The 18,786-nt window shown below is 39.1% G+C and overlaps 1 long non-coding RNA gene across 1 annotated transcript; it reads right to left on the bottom strand.

The window, feature by feature from the left end:
- Positions 1 to 1,399: 1,399 nt before the first annotated feature.
- Positions 1,400 to 2,090, bottom strand: LOC131676268 (uncharacterized). The gene is made up of 3 exons (XR_009303106.1): positions 1,974 to 2,090; positions 1,635 to 1,860; positions 1,400 to 1,573 (listed from the first exon to the last, which is right to left on the bottom strand). It is a non-coding gene; the product is annotated as an uncharacterized LOC131676268 (long non-coding RNA).
- Positions 2,091 to 18,786: the final 16,696 nt, after the last annotated feature.

Here is an 18,786-nt window from a genome sequence, read left to right on the forward strand (position 1 = left end):
GCCAGGAGTGATAGGTTCGATTGCGGTATGACACAATGTTTGGTGAAAGGTCGAGTCCACCTACGGATGTGCTGTCCGGACTAGGGATAGGAAAACAGTAAACTTAGGGTAAGCGTCATCAGTCGGAAAACATAGCTCAAGATCGTAACAGGTAATGGACTCGTGGCACGCGAATTTGGTTAGTTACAATGCCTGAATTCGGTGGGGAGAAAAAAGAAGAAAATACTCATAATCTGATCAGTGTTGCCACATTTTCAACTGTGCGTGGCGTTTAATTAAAATTTATTTTATGTATAATATTTATTTTTTTTTATTTCGACTATGTTAGTCACATTTTCTTTTTTACATTTTAACGACATTGTCGGTTGTCACGGTAAAGATAGACACGTCTACCTTTATCAGGACACATGTTAGTGAACTCGGGTGATTCGTAGTTATACTGCCTAAGGTCGACCCTCATTAACAGAAGACAAAGATTAAGCCCGTACGATATTAAGCCTACCACTTCTAGTTTTCCGATCTGTTTACTTCACATCCTTGATCTCACTTGAGTACTATGGCTCTAATTTTCATAACTTTCCCTACCCAGTAATCTCTAGCTAATTGAATGTCGTTAAAATGTAAAAAATATAATATTTACTTTAAAAATCTCAAGTATACGCATTTTATGTTGTAGCGAGCGTCTCCAGAACGAATACGCAAAGAAAAGAAAAAAAACTCATACCACATCAGAGTTGGACCAGTTCCTGCAAGACTTGCAAAAGCAATACAAAATTCTACATTTAACTAAATACTTTAATCCTTGATAAAGGTGGAATAAATCCATTGAAACGTTGGAAGTAAAAGCAATATTGTTGTTTTCGCTAATTTATGACTGATTAGCCGAAAAAATCCTCATAATAAATACTTTAAAAGTAAATCATTTTACTAAACACTACGGGATTAATCGAAACTTTGAAACGAGGCCTCTATATTGACTGATTAAATCGCAGATGTATTTCGTTTCATATAGATTTATATATGTGGCAACACTGGATGATATTTTCATTGCTCGTAAGGGTTATGTAATGTCGCAGAAATATATAGCAATGTTTTGTTACAAATTCTTTTATACAGTTTGATGAAATTTTCACCGATTTCCACAAATTATATTCCGATTTCCCATAGATTTTTTTCGAAATTTCACACAGACTTTCAGATTTTTTTTGTTATGAGCATCACAGATTGTACAAAGACGTTTTCGACTGAAACACAGATTTCAGTTTGGCATCTCTTCTGCTCATTCGTGTCAAGTTGGTTTTACTGCAAAAATGCGAAATCGTTTAGTGGAACGCAATAAAATGTTTTTATTTGATTTGGAACGGAATGTTTCAAAACAATTAAGAACGCGTTGGTTTGTTTTTGCGATGAATCTCCCTCGCTCGAGTGGAATAGACAGTAATAAAGATGTTTTTATCGCAAACTTTACGATCCCTTTTAACAGCCTGTGACCTGCTGACACTGACAAGTGCCGTACTTCGCAGGCACATCGTTGCCATCCCGGAGCAGCACTGGCGATAGCAATATTCTCCACCTGAGCAGCAGTGAGTGACGGCTTAGTGTAAATATTTATATTGCAACGTACACGTTCCTACCTCAATCTCCTGTTTGTAAAACACCAACCGGAAGCATCCTTTCGACAAAGTGAAAACTTCATTCCTACGAAACGAGCTGTGCTGGAATGCCGAGCTCGATGAAAGGATATGAGTTTTTGATAAGATGTTGTGGCCTCCGGTCGTTTTCACTATCTCTCTGCTGCTGCTGGAATGTTGTTGGCACGTGGAAACTTTGTGGTTCGTTTACAACAGTTTTGATTGAATTCTGTGGAGTTTAGTTTAAGAAATGGTAATAAATCTTTAAATTAAGCGGAATTGAGTTGGATGGCAATTTATGGAATAAATAATGCGGCTTTCTTATAAAGCACAAGCTCATACTAAAATTCTGTAGATTATCGAAAAACATAAAATAAATGTTTTCGTTCACGTTCCCATAGGAATTTAACGCCCATCGTATTTGCTCAATAAACTCCGACACGACGTCACAAAATTCACAACGAACTAGATTGAAAAGTGCAATAAAAATTTCCATCCGGACTACCCGAACTCCCCAAGCAGCAAAATGCGAAATGCTGTCACATCACTGCGCCGCCAGCATTCTCCTATCAACAAACATCATGAAGTCAGTGCACGAATCGATTCCGTCAATCGCAAAGTTCGAATTTCATTGAGAAAAGATATCGAATCGCAGCAAATCTCATCCTCGGCTTGAACAAGTTTTTTAATAAAACTTCATCCTTTCCTTCCGAACTGCTGAAGCTTCTGTCGAAGCAAGCGAAAACCTATTTCACCAGCCATGTCCACAGAGCACAGACTTCCGCGTGTGCGAACATATAAGTATAGACTTTTCTACGGCTCATGTGCGTACACGTCACATGACACACATACTACATCACTAGCTGGTGGAAAATAATAAACAAAGACGGCAAAAGCAAATGGGATTGTTTTCCACCAGGAAACTGCATTAGTGTTCGTGAGACCGGCCGACAAGAACTCAATAGCTATGTCGGCCATTTTGAATTGTTCTCGATTCTGCCAAACTACAATCGAGTAGATTGTTTCTAATACAATTTGAGATCTTAGATGCTCAAGGCGGACGTCCGTTCTAAGTGCTACTTCGCATAGTCAACCTTAAACCAAGTTCAGCAGAACCAGCAACTGCGGACGCTTCCAAAAAGCGATTAAATTATATTACTCGCGAAAAACGGCACACAGTCGTTGAATTCGAATACGTCAGACATCGTCACTGTCGCAAAGAATTTGCTTCTTTAGTTTGACCGATGTGCACCTTGATCCTCATGTCAACCTTAATTTGCTTTATAGGAGGTGTTCACATTCCAAATTTTCAAAAGTTTAACCTTTTTGTCTTTGCATTTTTTGACAGGTACTAGTATCTACTATATTGTGGGTTTTTTGATACGGGCATCGAAAAAGTTTATATCATCATTACTCGGAGCGGCGTCCTGGCCGCCATGGGACGCTTTCGGCTCGAGACTCGCGCCTCACGTAGAAACCTTTTCATGGTATTATGCACGTTTCCAGAGTGCTTCGCGTTGCATTGCACATGTCTACAGGTCTCGAGAACGTATTTCACGGCTTCCTCTTTTTGGAGGCATCGCAGACTAATCTTGAGTTATGAAACAATTACAGAAATCTGTGAAAAAGGAAAAGTTTTGCTAAATTGCTAAAGTCACATTTTAGTCCGTCATATTGGAATCGCCATTTTTATTTTGATACATATTAACTCAAATTCGTGTTTGTAAATCACAAAACCTTATCTTCTTGATTTTGGCTGAAATATCACTTATTTTTTAGTGAGGGTCCGTCAATTTGGGTTTGCCATTTTCAATTTCGAAAAACTGACTTCAGAGTCGTAATCAGCGCTGGCCAATGCATACAAATTGTTACAAAATATCTTCAAAACTTTAAAGGCGTGTATCTCAAAACATGATTTTTCCAAACTGCGCGCTCATTTGAAAATGGTTTAATTTAAAGACCAACTTTGCCCCTCAAAAAAACCTGTATCCACTATTTTTAGTGAAACCTTAAAGTGGAAAAAAGACTAAAAAATCGATATCAACGTTTAAGATTGCACCATTACGTCAAATTTAATGTTTTTTACCCGTTCTTAGATTATTCCTTCAATAAATTTAGTTTACCTTAGAACCTTATTATTAGTTTTGCGTTTTAGATCGACCCTGAGGCAGCAGGCTGTACGCAATTTTAGAATTCAACGCGCACTTACCTTTAGACAGTACGTCATTACGGGCGCCATTTTGTTTTTTTTTTGTTTAAAAAAATGCAAATGAAAACGGAAATATAAGCATTGTGTATCTTACATTTTTTCAGTGGCCCATAAAAAATTTCAAATTTTGCTTACTTTTGGTAATTTGAATGAGAACCTGCGTGATCGTACTTCATACTCCGTAATTAGGGAATCGGAAGCTGAAACCATAAAAAATCAATAGCAGCCGATGAGAACGTTGCACCTTCAGTTTAAGGCTGAGTGCGTGAAAAGCGGTTCAGAAAATTTCGAGAAACGGATGTGGACAAATTATTACTTAGATTTTCTATGTCACCGAACTCTTCAACTCATAACTCCGGAACCAGAAGTCAAATCACAATGAAATTCAATAATCTCTGATGGGAATATTGTACCTATCATTTGAACCTTAGTTAGTTAAAATCCGCTTTAGACCGCCAAAAATTTTGACTTTTTTTCGGAACACTGTTAAATCGAACGGTAATTGGCTTCAGATACCACTTCGTCGCTGTTGTGCTATCTTATGACAAACGCCATTTTGGGGTAAAATGAGTTAGATATGCCACATTACTAAACTAAAAAATTTCTGCAAAATGGCGTTTTGAGAATTTTGACATTCTGCTTGGTTATTGAAATATAGCGAGAAACATGCTGAGAAAATTTAAATATTTTGCTTCAAACGACTGTGTCTGGGGATCGGCTCAAGTTATCTTGATGTATAACAAGTTTTTATGTATGAAACTATCTGGGAAACACACTGGCATAATCTATTTCAAAACAAAAAATCACGAATTGTGAGAAAAATGCAGTTTATGTTTTAAACTGGAAATATAGTATATTTGGCAACACTGTTTCCAAAAATAACTATTTTTTCTAGATTCCCTGACTCATTTCCTTCAAAATGCATCTCACAGGTTGTTTCTAGACCAAATGAAGCCAAAGATATGAATAAAAGTTAATAAATGATGCTTTTTTGTATGGAAAATTTTCCATGCACGATTATGACACGCCATATAAATTTTGTCATCAATACACGCCTATGACACGTGTGAGCGCGACTTTTGTTTACATTTATAGTAAAAACTCACAACATAGTCAACCGATCTTCACAATATTTGAGAGATTAATACAGAATAGATAGAAACATCAATTGTCTTTTTTGAATTGCTTATACCATTTATAATCTTCAAGATATTCAATCTCAAACTTTAAAAATCGTTTTTCTCGAAAAGTGCTAAATGGCGCTTGTCATGAGATAGCACAACAGCGACGACTTGTCAACTATGAGCTTTTTCTGAAACCTCCAGCTCACTCACAAGAGTTTTCATGTTTGTATGAGAAAATATATGAAAAATGGGCAAAAGAAACAATAAATTCAGTAAAAAAAATGTCAGTATCATCGTGTGCTTCCCGCAATCTGCAGGTATAAAGCTTAAGGTGTAAGGATCAACATTGTCGAAGACTGAAAATTGATCCGATCTTGTGGGTAAACTAAAGCTTTCGGAAACAGCTTATATATTGCATATGATTTGTGCATCCAATTACCATTTAAATTAGCAGTGTTCCGAAAAAAGTCAAAATTGTTGCCGGTCTAATCAGCATACACTGGAGCCGACTGTTCTCAAATGTAGAAAGCATCTCAGCCGCGTTATTTCAGCTTTGTGTAACACCTTGAAACTTGCACCCATATCCTAGCGATTGGTTATACTACCGCTTGTTGCGTGTAGGAAAGATTTATTTTCTCAGTCCGCTCAAGAGGAGGGTGTAGTTCATTGGGTAAAAAGGCACATTTAAAAAAACCTATTTTAATCCACCTAGCGGTGCAATTGTGCCTTTCTCAATCATGAATCACGAGAATGTGTGCGTTGTTTATATTCATTAAAAACTTTTAAATGAATATATTACATTTTATTATTATACATCACATGATAACTATATACAGGAAAATAAATCATTATTCGAGTTCTAAAATTTTTAAAAAGCAAAAACAGCCACAGTAATATCGAACTGAAAAAAGGTGCGAAATCGGCAAAGTCCCAAAAAGTCGATTTTTATAAAAAAAAATTTTTCGAGATAACATAAAATCTCGACGTTTCATGCATTTTAAAGATGTTTGGCATCAAAAATACGAATTCGATTTCTGAAATTTCATGGGGTCCCCCCTTTGAAAAAAATTTTGAGTTCCGGCTTATATGGGAATTTCATGTGTGACCGGACCGTTCAGTCTATATTTCCGGAACCATACAAGCGGTCCGTGCGAAATGTTACAGACATCTGTGGGGATAATATAGCTATCTTTTGGGACTAAGTTTGTGAAAATCGGCCCAACCATTTCCGAGAAACTGATATGAGTTTGCTAGTTATGAAAGATGGCCGCTTTTCCCGGGCACTTCCGGAACCGTCTATGGTGGTCAATGTAGTCAACGAAAGTTTGTTTGGCCGTCGGTGACCTAGAACAGCAAATTTAAGTTGTTTGAGAGACATTTTAGCGAAATTTTTACCTTTTTTGCTTTCATCGGAGTATCGGTTTGAATCACAATTTGCTATGTGATCGCACGCCACAACCTGTAACTCCGGAACCGGAAGTCGGATCGGGATGAAATTAAATAGCCATTTACGGGGACGCAATACCTTTCATTTGAGGCCAAGTTTAGTCGAATCGGTTTAGCCATCTCCGAGAAACCGATGTGACTGTTATTCCGAATTTAGATACTTCCGCCAGGGCTTCCGGAACCGATGATGGTGGCCAATGTGACCAAAGAGACTTTGAATGGCTGTTAATGACCTAGTACTACAAATCGAAGCAGTTGTGGTCACATTTTGGAAAAATTTTCACCATTATACATTCATTGCAGAATTTCTTAAAATCGACGTTTTCTGCGTGATCGTACTCATCACCCTGTAATTCCGGAACCGGAAGTCGGATCCATTAGAAATTCAATAGCAGCCTATGGGAACGTTGCACCTTTCATTTGGGACTAAGTTTGTAAAAATCGGTTCATCCATCTCTGAGAAAAGTGAGTGAGATTGTGTTCGCGTACACACACACAGACGCACATACACACACACATACATACACACACACATACATACACACACACAGACATTTGCCGAACTCGACGAACTGAATCGAATGGTATATGTCACTCGGCCCTCCGGGCCTCCGTTAAAAAGTCGGTTTTCAGAGCAATTGCAATACCTTTCTATTGAGAAAGGCAAAAATGTGATGGCGATACAGAAAGTGTTGAAATACATTCAATTTCCATATAAAAAAACACAATTGAACAATATTTTCTCAAATTTTCATTGCAACACACTGAGAATTGAGCAAGTGACGGTGAATCTTCAAAGGCGCTTCGTCGAAAACGTATATTGCAGTGTACATTATAACAAAATCTACTGGACCTATCGTTCACATCATTCCCCGAGTAATACAAATTTGCAAAAAAATATTGTTCAAATGTTGCATTATTGCATGGAAATTGACTGAATAGACTTTCTGTATAACCAAAATATTTTTTTTGTGAACAGTATTTTTTCACCTTACCTCCACCCCTCCCCTCCCCATAAAAGGGGCTAAATTGAATCACGGTTGTTTTATTTGCGTGTATCGAAAATATTTGGCCCTAATTGGCCCGATTCTTATCTTAGCTGTACATATTTGAAGCTGTTGCTTAAATCGGTGTGTCTTGTTCATTTTCAACACATTGAGTCCAATTGTATCGGATTTCATCGACTACTTCTTTTGGTTCTCAAAATAATCGCCCAAAAACGGGGGATACGCGAATCTCATACACGGTTGCGCACTGCATAGATAATTATTTTTTTAAAACTACATATTATATCTGTCTAAAGAGAAAATAGTTATTTCAAAATATTGACAAATTTGAAGTATTTGAAAAATATACTAGTTTATCCATTTCATATAGCCAAATCCGGCACGTGTAGTAAACGAGGGTGAAATTACCAAACCGTATGCTAAGTTTCCCGTCGTTTCTAACCACGATATGTATGCGTAGAAGCGTGAGCGTCCTGCATTGCAAATTAGAGACGGGCGAGTGAATCGCGAATCGATCAAAAGAATTGACTCTTCAAAACGCGTGATTGAGCCAACATTCTTTTTTAAAATGTTGCAATTCGTTAACAACATTTGCTGTTGAGCGACTTAAGAGAATTAGAACATTTAGTCCGGAATAATTTTGTGAATGTTGCGTATTTCGGCGTACATTTATCGAAGCCCGCATTCAGTTTCAACGCCTCCTTCATTAATTCACTTCCAAGCTTGCTGAATTTTCACATAGCATCCAATGCCCTCAGTTCATAGGAAATATAAATTAATACACAAACAAAAGAATGTGGCATCTTTTAAATTTTAGAGCATAAGTGAACTGCATAACCATTGTTTGGTACAAATTTACTCGATTAACCCACACGGAGCCAGCACAGAAACTAAATTCAGTTTTAAACTGAAATTGAATTTAAACCGAAAATAACTGAATGAATGCGCTGCACTGTACTAATGAAGCACGATGATCCTAAAAAAAGCTAGCTATGGACATAAATTATATAAAAATCAATAAGCACAATGAACACACGCACTGAAAACAAAATATGTCCTCCACATATTTTTTTTAATCTACCCAAATTAATCACTGAATCGTTCAAAAAGCGACTCTTTTTATTTCGAGATGTAACCCGTCAGGGTAACAATGTAGCACTGGGTGGAGATATACCTATTCGTGCGCACTCTCTCCGTAGAGTGTATTGTTTACGAAAATTTATGCTCACCGCTGCAGAGATGCCAGATTTGCAGACAAGTCTGCAAATTCGCAGACTTAATTTAAGCTGCAAGATTTTTTCGATGACGCAGATATTTGCAGATTTTTTAGTTTGGTTACAGATATTTGCAGATTTTTGAATATAAAGGCTTTTGGTTACACTAGCTTTCCTGACATTTTTTGTTCTTCCCAGACTTTTAAAATTATTATTGCAGACATTTGAAAAAAGTACCTGGCATCTCTGCACCGCTGTTTTGATACCGTTCACATTTAGTTTGTAAATTTTTATATAGTATCGCGCTTGTGAACGGTTTTGTGCGTTCAGATAGGTTTAGTAATTTTGTTTTATATTTGTATATAAGAAACATAGGGTTTAGATAGGACCCCGCTCTCCTCTCGCTGCAATGACAGCTATGCGGCGGTATGTTTTTTTGGTAGTTGTTTGGTGAAGTGGAAAAGGCGGTCATCGAGCTAAGTTAGTAAGTGACGAACCACGGTAGTTGTCAGACGCCCGAATTATCAAATCCTCTTCGGGACAGTTTTCCGCCACTATTGCAGCGAGGTAAAGTGCGCGCGTGTGACGGTCTGTTAAATCCCTTAAAGAGTGCCGGCCCGTGGTTCGGGCACACGAAAAAAAACGGTGTCGATTCACCATTAAGGGGTAAGCTAAACGTCAAAGAGCGTTTTCGCTACCCCGGCTAAACATTAAGGAATCGAATCACCGACCGTTCTCGCCGTAGAGGATAAGTCAAACGAGCCACTCTCTCGTCTACAGCTAATCGTCAAGGAGAACGAAGCAGGGCGAACAAAGGTTCCCCCTGGGAAGTGCACTGCGGTGACTTCAGGGATCGTTTACGGCGAGTAGACGATCCGGCGATTCGTTGCCAGCGTCGCTAGGGAGGTTCCATCAAAAGAGCAAAGCTCATCTCCCTAGCTAAAAGCCAAGGACCGCTGCCGGAGCAGCCAACGACATTCCGGGAGAACTCGGCCGTTGCAGTCCCGGCCGGTCGGAAGAACCCGCCCGTCTTCCCGCTAACGGTATCAGCAGATCGACGAGATCCAGCAGTACACAGTGTAGCCGAGGAGAAATAAAGTCGGTAAACTTATTAATTTATTTTGTTTGTTTATCATTTTTGTTGTGAAACGAAAATCCGAAATTCTTTAGTAGTACCTAGGCCGCCCTGATAAGAAGGGTCTGCTGGGCAAACAAGAACCCGAGTAGTGGACTAACTGCAACTTACAGGGAAAATCGGACACGATTCGCACACTAAACTGAGACGGTTTGCCCATCTCTACTGCGAATGATGCATTTTAGGGTCCCAATTTTATCATGTGTAACCATCAGTAAGAGAAATGAAAAATATGGAAATGAACAATTATAACTGGTCATTCAAACATCGTTGAAACAATCAAGGAACAGTATGAAAAGTAACACTCACCCGCATGCCCGGCAACGAATATAGCCACCGGGCAATTTTTCACCGATTTCGATGCCCGGATTAGACCGGTACCAAATTGCAGCCAATGCTTCGGACACCAACAATCGGCCGGATGTGGATAAGCTCCCATTCCTGCCTTTATTAATATGGGATAAATTGTGTCATATAGTGTGGAACGACAACGGCATAATCTCCGCTTCGTTTGCTGCCCAATTCCCAACAATGAAGCCCAGATTCCACCAGCAGCTTCTGCTTGCTGGCCGGAATGTTTTCGATTGCTTAGGTAGTAAAGATTGCTCCCGGCTTACCACATATAGGAAGAGGACAAAAAAAACAGCTCGTCGAAAACCTCAGCCAGCTAATGATTGTCGAGGCGAGGAAAGCGATACGAAAAGGACAGGACACACAAAAAAACACGGGAAAATTGCAATCGTTGCAGCGGTGCACAATGGGTGGGAAATATTCGTAAGAATGCTGCCTGGCAGTACTGTGGGAAGCGGGATTAGTATTTCGAAATCAAAATCTGACCGACCACGGATTGTTTTTTCGTTTGTTTCAGGTGCTTAAGGAGAGGTGGACACTAAATGGTGTCTTTTTCAAAAGATTACAGGACATATTAAAAGCCAAGTTTGGTGCAAAGTTTCTGAAAAAATAGGGTAAGAACTTATTGGCGTTTGATTTACCAAAACCTTTTAAGTTTGATTTAACAATTTTACTTGTTCTAACGTCGTATTGGCGACGGCGCCGATGGTTGGGTGGTAAGCGTGACCGCCACCCACCCCAGTTGGTCTGGGTTCAAACCCAGTCGAGGTCGTTGAGATTTTTCAGAAGTGAGAAAAATCTGAGGTCACGCCTTCCTTCGGAAGGGAAGTAAAGCCGTTGGTCCCCGGTCCATGAGTTGATGGGTCGATATCCAATCCAGATAGTGGGAGTGTCACCTCTCTGGCGTCGGTATTTCGCCTCGTAGCGGAAATAGGCCGACGGAAAATAAACAGAATTGGAAGAAGAAGAAGAACGTCGTATTGTTTCAGATGTGTCCCCCTAAAAATTTGAATATCACAATGCCAGTTTGGCACAATATTCTACAAATCATCATTTGGTTAACGCTATTATTAAACGGTTTTCCCACTGTCCAGTGTCCGGTGTAAACGGTTTTCATCCTGGTAATTCTCCTGGAGCTACGGTTACCAGGTTTCACTTGAGCAGCTTCCAGCAGCGATGCGCCCTTCGATTACAAACTAGGTCAGCTGCGGTGGGCGATTGTGTGCACGTACAAAATCGATATCCGCCCGTTATGGAGGATTTATTTATGAGCCATCCCGGCACACTGTTTCTGGTCAGCTGTCCATACCAGCGAAACAGGGGCAGCGGTTCCGCTTCAATTACTGTTGCAAAGAAGTTTTCCAATTAAATTTATCGTTGCTCGATGTCGTTAATTCGATAATCCTTCGAAACAGCAATAGAAAAAAGATATGTTCCAAGTTACGTTAAATTGTCCCAAATGGTTCACTAGTTCCTAAAGAAAATAAACATTAATAGCAATATACTGCTCCCGGATATCTATAGCCACTTGAAACGGTAAATGTGTTAAAAAAGCAATACTAGCCGCTTGTGGAAGCCATGTTTCGATTTTAAATTGCCTGTGTTCCTAGGAATCAGTTGAGAATTTTCTTAACTCATTCCCCCTTTCATCCAGAAGTCGAATCAAGGTAAGGGTAAACTCAAACCAATATGCAAAGGACAAAACATTTGGTTCTCCCAAGGCAGCAATCTCACGTAAAAGTGTATACTAATTGGAACATGTCCGGAAACCATTTTCAAAATTTTAATCTCGGCTCAATTTTCCTCGTAATGCCACCAAACCGAACCGTCCATTGTCGAGTCGACCTTTGCCTCACCGGTTAGTGCCGACCTGTTCCGGGTAACAATTCCTAAAACCGAAAACGCTAACGCTTACAGGGAAAAACAATTACAGCAACTGACCCATTCGACCTGAACCCCGTTACAACCAGACCCTAGCCGGAAAGCTCATTCGTAATGCAGGAGGAAATTTCAAAATAAAAGCTGAGCGCCTGCTGACGAGCGTTGAGAACGTCGCGGCCGCGGTCGGTAGTGCACCGTGTCTAATGCAGGTGCCAGTGCCGGTTTGGTACCCCCCCCCCCCCCCCCCGGGGCCAGTTGCGAGGGAACCGCCATCCGCACAACAGCTGTCGGATTTAGTGAAATAAATCAAACTTTTACACAATTCGTGACTTTGCTGACTGGCGGCTGGTAGTCGGCCCATTTAGACTGGTTGACTTGCCGGAGCGGCTTATGTGGTCGGAGAGGACGGACGGAACGATACTTTTTGTGAGTTGAAATGCCGGCAAAGTGTGGAGCTAGTTTTAACCTTGTTTTTTTTTCGCTGTCGCTGAAATGTTTCATTTGCTGACGAGGTAGTGAAAAGCTGAACTTTTTTGTTTTACTTCACTTTTGTGTGAGGTGTGACCTTTGCCGAAATTGTTGTAGGTATTTGTTCGGTGGTTGACTTGATCCGGTTTGTGTGCTAGGTAACTGCAGGTCGAATCGAGCTCGTGCAATTTTATTATGAATATGAAATATTGGCATAAAATTGGCTGTTAAAATCCTAAACATCAGTTGAAATAAAAATTGGTTTCAAAAGTCCACTTATCTATGGAAAGCATGTGCAAATCCAGCTGGTGCGAAATGGTAAACATGTTTACTGCGCAATTCATACGCACGATAACAAATGTCCTGCAGCCATTTTTGGCAAATTGTCACTTCCGCAACGGATTCCAGCATCGCCGTGCACCAGCTTGGTTTTCGCAGCATAAACACGGACCGAGTCATGCGAAATCACGTTCGTTTTTGTGCGATACGATATTGTATTTCTACGATTTATCGCAGAGTTGATCTCAAACAGCTATAAATATATTATCAATGCTGATGCGGCATATGAGGTACGTTGACCTTTTAATGGGTCGACATTTGGAACTTGCAGCATTCACGTATCATTTCGATGTTACAAGTCTGAATCTTTTTTCTCTACTTTCATTGTAAAGAGGCGAATTACACAATGTGTGGCACTAAAAAGTCGGAAAAATGTGCACCCATTTATATTAAAGTTCAAAATTTTTGTAACTTTTTTAAACAAAGTAAAAACCAAGGCAAAAACTGATTCTCTGAAAATCTTTCTAAAGAGAGTCGAAAAAAAACAAAAACGAAATTTTATAATCCATTTCCGATGCAGCCATCAATAACCCAGTTAACCCATTCATGCCCATGTTGTTTGTGGACAACAACGTTTTTAAACAGCTATAACTTTTGATTGAGGCAAGATTGGTTCACAAAAACAAGTAAGGCTAATAGATGTGTCTATTGTCTTTCATTTGAGTATTAACAGTTACAAGAATCAGCCCTATAAGTGAAGTTATTGCAAGCAGTCTGATTGGATTCCGATGCAGCAGTGTTGCCAGGGACAGTTTACGTTGATGACGGAAAATTATTTTTTCATATATCTTCTATATGTCGCAATATTATTAAAAATTGATAAAACTTATCAATTTAGACTGTCTGGCTACGATTTCCACACAAGTGGATTATTGTAAATATTCTAGGAGAATTGTATTGAGCATTGGAAGGTAAAAATTGAGCAGCTCCTAGCACTGCGGGAGAAGCACCTATCTTTATAAAAAAAATGCTTTTCGTTTTTCTTGACCCCACTGTTTTCACGCAAAAATAGTTTTGAAACCCTGCATGCTCTAGAAAAAAGTTGGACATGAAAGGGTTAAACTCATTCCGGAACCGGTTCGGATTTCTGAGTGGAGCCAACATGGTTTCCAAATCAATTTTTTTTTATGATTCGAGATTGAGTTTCGCAGTATTCCATAAAATTTAAGAAAATTATATTTTAAAATTTTTTGTCGAAGCCACTGGAACTATATGTTTTGAATTTTACATTTGACAAGAAATTTACCAAAAAACAGTGTCGCTTTGATTTTTGTTTAAATGACTTTTGAAATTCTAACAGATATTTTGAATATGAACACTTTGTCTCAAAGTGCCGAACATACAGCATCATTCGTTGGAAAGCTACAAACCTTTTTCACAAAAATGTACTATTTTTGAATAAATATTACAAAATATAAAAAAATAACGTGATTGCTATTTGTGGTGATGTGTACTATGATGTATGACATTTTGTATGAAGGCCATTTGTAAATTACGTAACGCTTTTAGGGGGGGGGGGGGTACGAAAAATTGTGACATGTTGTGACTTATAGGGGAAGGGGAGTAAGTTGGAACGTTAAGTAACATTTTTTTAATGAAGAAAATTTTTATTTTATTTTTTTGAGAGATTTGTTACGTAATAGTGGAAGGGGATATAGAGAAATTTGTAACAATTTGTTACATTGAGAGAGGGGCGAGTCAATTTTGGGCAATTTTCGCGTTCCGTAATTTCTGTATGGTCCCTGACAGAAACGCTATTTCCCGGTCAAACCATTCGGAATTTGATTCGGAATCCTGAATGGAATCAGTATGGATTCCAAATCAAATGCAACAACCGATTCTGAGTCGGAATCGGTTGTTGCATTTGATTTGGAATCCATAATGACTCCATTCAGAAATCCGAACCGGTTCCGGAATCAGTTTAACTGGGTTAATGTTACGTGCCCTAATTGACGAAAAAATTCTCATAACGGTAAAACGAAAATAGTTTCATAGTTGGTGTTTTGGAACAAATCATGCGCCCTAAAATAATCTTAGTTGTCCAAAGGTTATTGTTGCGTCCACTAGAAGAAAATCTACATAGGGCAGCGATAAGACAAGAGTATCAATTTATAAATGTCATATTTCTAAGATTTGGAATACTGCATATATTTATGCAGTAATAGCACCGAAAAACTGACATGACACTGTATTTTCAAATTGGGCAAGATATTATTAGAGAGTCGACGCAAAATTTTGTAACTCGTACTGTCAAACGGACGTTCGTTTGACAGTAAGAATTATGAAATTTTTTGTCAACTCTCTAATAATCATCAAAGCTATTCTATGTATCTAGAGTTCCTCCAGTAGAAGTTTGGACAAGAGAAAATAGGCAACCATAGTTTCAAGACACTTGGCTCAAAGAAGTTGAGCTATACTTGGAATGGTAAAAGGAAACTTAGAAATATATGTTCTAGTTTTGTTGAACATTAAATTTTGACAAATAGCTGACTAAATTTTGTAAACATATACCGATATTTGACAGTTGAATTCAATTTTTTCGATTCACTTTTCATGGAGTCAACCAGAGATCAAAGCTAGGATCCAAGCCAGTCAATACCACAATACTTTCTACTTAAAAAGTTAATATACAATGCTCCGCTCATTTGAATTCGAAAAACTTCTGCACGTTTGAATGTCTTGTCCAGACATATACTAGAGGACATTAGTGTTCTTTAACGAGAGACACGTTAAGTAATGATGTGTAACTCATTATACAGATGGAACTACTGTTCCGAGTTTAAATTATTTGCCAAACATTTTCACCGAAATCGTTCTAGTTGTCATGTCAGTTTGTCGGTGGTAATAGTATAAAATGTCTGCATTAATTTTTTTTGTGAACACAAAAATACAATTACAGGACATATATAAATAACTGTGAGTTAGTTTACTTATAAAATTGCTTAGGCGTTTGCATAGTTCATCCACTATTGGGTCTTCTCCCCTACCTAAATCCACCCTGTCAAAAAAAATGCAGACGAACATGGTCAGGCGATTTAAAAAGTTTGACGTTTGACTCAACTCGCCTGTGCTAATTGCCCCTAGGAACAAATGCAATTTGCGAATGCGATTAAAAGGCAATTTCAATACTTAGACAAATTTTCTGGCGGCTGAAATGGACTTGGTTGTATTTTGCGTTTTTCAAACATGGCGGTTCATGTTTGGCTTAAGTTTAAAATGTTTTTTTTTAACAATTGGCGCGTTCCCGCCTGTATTTTGTTTGTTTAGTGCACTTCATTTAGCCAACGAATGTAGAAAATTGTGGAATCGTTTGTAAGTATAGTGGAACAAGATCTCTGAGTCTAAATGAAAGTCAGATTGTGGTAAGTTTTGGTGTGAAATACGAATTTCACCATCGATTCTTCCTATAGTCTGGTGGTGATTACCTAGTGTACCGATAAATTTATGTGAGTAGATAGTGAATCCGAAAATAATTATTATTTTTAATTTTCATATCAGGTAATTAAGGGCGATTAAATGGCGCGTTCCCTGGGCGATTTAAGGGCGGGTAGAGCGGCAAAAAAATGTCGGCGGCAAATCGCCCAAATGTTGCATATAAAATAGCCCCCTAATTGCCAGCAAATTGCTGGCAAATTGTAGGGCAATTAGCGCATCCGAGTTGGCAAATAGCCCCCCGCTAGCCAGCAACTTGCCCTTTTTGACTGGGATTCGGTTCACCCTTCCGTCCACTTGCCACGTGTGAACGACTCATATGCCGCACCGACAAGAAAAAAATACTAGACCTCTTATTCAAAACGACATATCTACAATGAGCGACTCTCTTTGTTTACTTTCTCTTCTGTTAATAATTCGGTCGCTTTAACATTTCTCGACAAACATATGATTACGGCTTAAAAGCCAACTGTCAAAATTCTCTTTGAAAGGAAATTCCGGACAAACCGTTACTGTTCGAACACAGTTCACAGCATTTAATGAAAGAGAAAACTTTTCTCTTTTGTTTACTATCAACATCTGTGATTGGCGAGTAACGATTTGTCCGGAATTTTCATTCAAAGAGAATTTTGATAGGTGGCTTTTAAGCCGTAATCATGTTTGTCGAGATTTATACCTCAACTCTTTGCATAATATGCTAGTCAAAACCATCGTTTTTCGATCTGTACTGTAAAATAAGGGAAAAGTGCTATAGCGACTCCGTAAAAAAAGAAAGTAAACAAAGAGAGTCGCTCATTGTAGATATGTCTTTTTGAAAAAACGCTCAAGAAATAACATTTCCGATCCAATCCACGCGCCACTCCCTGTTTAAAGCTCGAGTATGACACACGCGCTTTCTCTGCAGTTTTTTACCCACGCGCTGTTGGAACGGTTCCAGTGGTGTTGGTTTTTTCCGTGCTTTCCTGTGGTGTCAGTGGTGATTCGTTTGGTGCGCAGCTCAGGCGAGTATGCGGAAGGCGGTAACGAGGTCTCGCGCCCAGCAGTGTTTGTAGCGGTCATCGAACGTCGAGCGCGATTTGGTCGGCGACGTGGTGTAGTGGTGGTGTTTTTCCCGCTCTTCCGGAGCTGATTAAATTTTGTGCTGGACGTTGATCGTTTCTCGCGTGGTTTTTGTAAACGGCCAATAAGCATTCACTTTGAGAGAAAATTCCGGACAAACCGTAGCTCGCCGAGAATGGATGTTAACAATTTATGAAAAAGAAAAGTTTTCTCTTTCGTCTGCTGTTGTGATTTTTAATCGGCGATTAATGGTTTGCCCGGAATTTCCTCTCAAAGTGAATTTTGACAGTATGCTTATTGACCCTTTTCAAAAAAAAAAACGCGAGGTTTGTTGTATGCAGCTCGCTAGTATGCGGAGGATGGTGACCAAGACGGATACAGGTGTGCACATTTTTTTCTGTGTGTGAGTGCGGTTGTCATTTTTCTTTGATGAAGCCGAAAAAACAAGAGGATATGAAGAAGAAAAGCACAAACAGCTGATGTAGCGGGCCCTTCTGTTGCCATAAGTTTTGCTTCAGTTTGGTTATGGTTAATTTAATCAGTTTTTTTCGAGGAAAAAAGTGTCCATAAGTGTTCTAATCGATAGATCCGAAGTGAAGTTCGGCGTTTTCTCACTTTTCATCGTGCGCCAAAGAATCAGGATGCTCGTTCGGATGTTGATGTTTACTTCAAGGGCCCCGGCCGCCATGCTTAATTTTGCAAGTATAATACTAAGAAACTCAAAAGTGTCAAATGTTCCCACCTTTCTCTCCATCTTGGATGGTGACGTGCGTTCACGCGCGGCAGTGTTGGTGTTTCTGGCGGTAATCGGTCGACGCAGTGAGCAAGTTTTCGACAGCGACGCAGTGGATGAAACTTTCACCAGACAGTGGTGGTAGTTTTTGTTGTTCATCGGTCGCCGTAGCGCGGCATTTGCATCGCCGTTGAGCGACGCTGATTGGATCGAGTTGGTGTTGGTGGCGGTGATTTTTCACGTTATTCAACTGGCGTTACTGTAAGCAGCAGAGCAGCTCAGTTTTTCTTTTGTTATTTTATTATATTTTTCTTCATTTCGATTTTTATATCATTTCTTGAGCGTTTTTTCAAAACGTCATATCTGCAATGAGTTACTCTCTTTGTTTACTTTCTCTTTCGATTTTTACGGCGTCACTATAACACTTTTCACTTATTTTACAGTACGGATCGAAAGACGGTGGTTTTAACTAGCATATTATGCAAAGAGCTGAGAGATAAATGTTAAAGTGACCGAATTATTAACAGAAGAGAAAGTAAACAAAGAGAGTAACTCATTGCAGATATGATGTTTTGAAAAAACGCTCAAGATTTCTGCTAAAAATTATTCCGGCCATTCCAATGTCTAACGAGGACGACATGGATAACTATGTCACCCCCATAAATAATCTAACCGTTGCAATACCGAAAAACTCCAATCTGAATCCCCCTCTCCCCTTGATTCTCTTGCGTTCTGGTACAGGAACTGGTTCTAGTAC

This window comes from Topomyia yanbarensis, chromosome 1 (assembly GCF_030247195.1).
Source record: "Topomyia yanbarensis strain Yona2022 chromosome 1, ASM3024719v1, whole genome shotgun sequence".
In the NCBI taxonomy this organism is placed as follows: domain Eukaryota; kingdom Metazoa; phylum Arthropoda; class Insecta; order Diptera; family Culicidae; genus Topomyia; species Topomyia yanbarensis.